At 40.8% G+C, this 3,790-nt stretch overlaps 1 long non-coding RNA gene across 1 annotated transcript; it reads left to right on the forward strand.

The window, feature by feature from the left end:
• The first annotated feature begins 714 nt into the window (after nt 1-714).
• On the forward strand, nt 715-3,124 carry LOC116416206. The gene is made up of 5 exons (XR_004226731.1): nt 715-1,107; nt 1,191-1,284; nt 1,365-1,922; nt 2,004-2,629; nt 2,709-3,124. It is a non-coding gene; the product is annotated as an uncharacterized LOC116416206 (long non-coding RNA).
• Nucleotides 3,125-3,790: the final 666 nt, after the last annotated feature.

Consider the following 3,790-nt stretch of genomic DNA (forward strand, 5'->3'; position numbering starts at 1 on the left):
CTCTCTCTCTCTCTCTCTATCTCTTTCTCTCTCTCTCTCTCTCCCTCTCTAATACTTTCTTACTCGCTCTCTCCCTGGTGGACGTCCGTCGGTGCTCCCGCCGGCGCCTCCCTGACTCTCGTGGACCTGGTGACGGCTAGCTTCCTCGGCTCTCCCACGCCAAGGCTGCTGGTTGCTCTGGTCCTCCGGACAATGATGGCGGACTGGCTAGCTTCCTTCCTCTCGTGCGGATGGTTGCTGGCTCGTCCGGGTGTCGGCACTTGCTCGTGCCAACGCGCTGCACCTATGACTCTCTCACACTCTCACACACTCGCACAACCTCGGGAGACTCTCCCGATTCTCCTCGCAACAGAGGAGGCCACGTATCTCTCTCGCACGTCGACGTACTCCGTCGACAGTCGTGAGAGAACTCTCCGATTTCCCGCTCGTTCTCGCGCTCACTCTCCACTCGCGCTCGTCGGGCCCGCGCATCTTCCTCGCGCCTGATTGGCTGGCAGTCCGCGCGGATAGCGAGTCGCACATCGGCGCCCACTGATTGGCTCGCGACATGCGGAGGACCAATCAGCGCGCGCGCCGTCGAGGCTCACTCTCGCGCCAACGATGCTCACTCTCGCGCTAACGTGGACGGTTAGCCGGCCCGTTCCTCGAACTCGAGGTCAGGCTGGCACTGACAACAACAATCCAACTCGCTTGTTTCTTCCGCGCACTCAGAGCTTGGCCGCATCGAACGAGATTCCTCGTATCGACGCGGCTGCGACGTTTGCAACGTCGCATATTTTACGAGTTTCGTTCTACAGCACTTCGCGCACATCGCCAAATATATAGCATTTTACACGAGGTTTTAAACAAAAAATACCGACTACTGTCACAACAATATCTTATTCATATCTTTTCCATCATTTTCACACAGGTACCAGGGTTAAGTCAATTTACAGGAAATTGAGAGAAAGATACTGTGCTATCAACTTGAAACTGTTAAACCATGATACAACTGTTGAGAGGTTGACAGTTCGATCAAGGACAATCATGATCAATATGTCATTCCTGCGATATTTTGTGAAGCATCGTCAAGGAGGAGACAACATCGTGGTAAACTAACAATATAAGGTAACATACAATAAATCACTAAAGTATGAAAGCTACATGTTTTAATACCAATTTTCACTTTCATTTTCTTTTACTCTTTTTAGATTCCAAAAAAGTCACAGTGAGGCCAGCCAGTTTGTGTATACTGGTATCGTTCAGCCAAGTCCATAGAATGAACTACGTATACTTATATTTAAGGTAAATACAGTACAAATAGTTGAATCTGTGACTTCATCGTTATCAATGCACATCTAATACTGTTCTCTCTATCTCTCTAGTCCGAAGAAAGATCAAAGCAAGAGTCACCACCTTGTCTTCTCTCTCCCTCTCTCTCTCTCTCTCTCTCTCTCTCTCTCTCTCTCTCTCTCTCTCGCTCACTCTGCACAGCACAGCACAGCTTCTCCTCTCTGCACTGCTAAACTAGCAGTAGTAGTCCCTGCTGGCTGCTGTTTACACTATGAGCCAGGCAGGAGATGCGTCATTCTCTTGCTCGCTCTCGCTCTCCTCCGGATGCAGCCTCTCTGAAGAAGGCTCCCAGGAAGAGCAACGCGTACTGTCCTGCGAGTAACTCAGCAGCTGCAGGCGGATCAATGATCTGTTTACGTTGACCAGGATCATAGGGCTGGAGGAACTGAACTATATCCTGTACGCATAATGTAAATGAATTGTGTGCAGTATGGAACGCAAAAACCTTGAGGAATTACAAAGTTTGATTGTATTTCAGCTGAGCACGCTGGCACTGTTTATATTTCAAATAAATACAGTGAGGCCAGTTTTCGTATACTGGCATCGTGCAGCCAAGTCCATAGAATGGACTACATATACTTAGATTTAAGGTAAATAGAGTTCAAATACTTGAATCTGTGACTTCATCGTTATCAATGCACATCTAATACTGTTCAATTTTATTTTTTCAGAATGAAGATACAAGCTATAAAATAGTATAACTTTTTGGAGTTCTGCGTAGTACTTAAAATACAATTTTGTCACTTGTACCCTAACGGTACAGTAAATTTAAAATATGGAGTGATCCCCAAGAAGAAACCAGCATTACACGTACTGCAGTATTTTGAACATTAATATTAGAATTTGGCACTTTATGAAAATAAACTGGTAACCCATTGTACGAGGAAGTGGCAATAAATGCCATCAAAGTACTACACTATTATAAGCGTAATATTGGCCTAGTTGAAAATCATATTAATATTTTAACGGATCATTGGACAGCTCAAGAAGACTCTGATACGGGTGCTGGGACTGACTGTGTACTCTGAATATTTAGCAAAAGGAACACTACTCTTTCAAGATCCCTCTTTAGCTGTTATTTTTCATGAGCATAGAGCAGCTATTAAAAAGTTTATTCGTCAAGAAGACTGGCATGATTGAGTATCAATGACATTACCAGTATTCCAATCTCTTGATGCAAACTGGCCTGATGTGTTATGAGTCTCTTTGGAGAAATTGGCATGCTATGAAATCACTTCATAATTATCATAGAGTTTTGAAAAGCTTACAACTGTTTTTAACATCATGATGATTCAAGGTAACAATAAATTATTGAAGTATGAAAGCTACATTTTATAATACTAATTCTCTCATTAATTCTCTTTTACTCTTTTTAGATTCCAAAAAACACATACAGTTTAAGTGAGGCCAGTTTGCGTATACTGGTATCGTGCAGCCAAGTCCATAGAATATTATACCCAGCTGGTATACGTATGCTGGTTACAGTAGAGGGAAACTTGAAAGATGAAGTGAATAGTTTGCTTATCGAATAGAAAGTCTGATCATCATCATTCATGCCAAGATTTTCAAGATTTGTTATAAAGTTTCCAAGTTTCAATTCATGTTATTTTCTCTTATATAAGTAATGTATTGTAAATTTTTATTGTAATAGCTTTAGAAAGCTGTCGAAGCAGTAGTTAGTGTAGTTCCTTATGATGACCAAACTTTGTATTCGATACGCAGACTATATTTTTGATATGCACAGTCTACATAAAGTTTCTTAATTATTATTTTATTACATCTAATTGTAATTGTAAACCGCATGATATTTATTGAAATATGTTGAATGTTTTTTTACTTTGTGTAATGCTTTTTATCATTACATCTTTTTCATGTTTTATAAAAGGATTGAAATAAATTTAAAAATAAAATCAATGAATTTATTGAAGTAATGTTTTATTTTTATTCAAATTATATCATATTACATGTATAACAATTAAAAATTAATATTTTGCAATTATTTTAAAGAAAATACTTGTAAAATCTATCAAAGCTCAAATTTTGAATATTTGAAATTTACGGGACTGAATTCTATAGTTCGCGTTCTGCGTTCCGTCAGACTCATCATCGCCATCTTTTTTTAAAGGCTACATCTCATGAGAACGCGGCGGTCATGGATTTGGTTACGATACCGTGGATCAATTCACGCGCAGTGTACATATGCATAAATATGTGCAAGGTTAGTTTGCCATGTATACAACGTTCGTCATAATTTTATGGCATATTATGCCCACTTATCGTCGCCTGTCAACAGGGACACATAATCTGGCTACTGATGGGGCATACAATTTGACATATCGTGGCCATATTAGCCTCAATTTCCTACGAGGGTTGGTGCGTACTTTCATACATCGATTGCACGCTATTTTTATGCAACAATAGGTGCACATTCCTACAGAAAATATTTTCCGTACACGCA

This window comes from Nasonia vitripennis, chromosome 1 (genome assembly GCF_009193385.2).
Source record: "Nasonia vitripennis strain AsymCx chromosome 1, Nvit_psr_1.1, whole genome shotgun sequence".
Classification (NCBI taxonomy): Eukaryota; Metazoa; Arthropoda; class Insecta; order Hymenoptera; family Pteromalidae; genus Nasonia; species Nasonia vitripennis.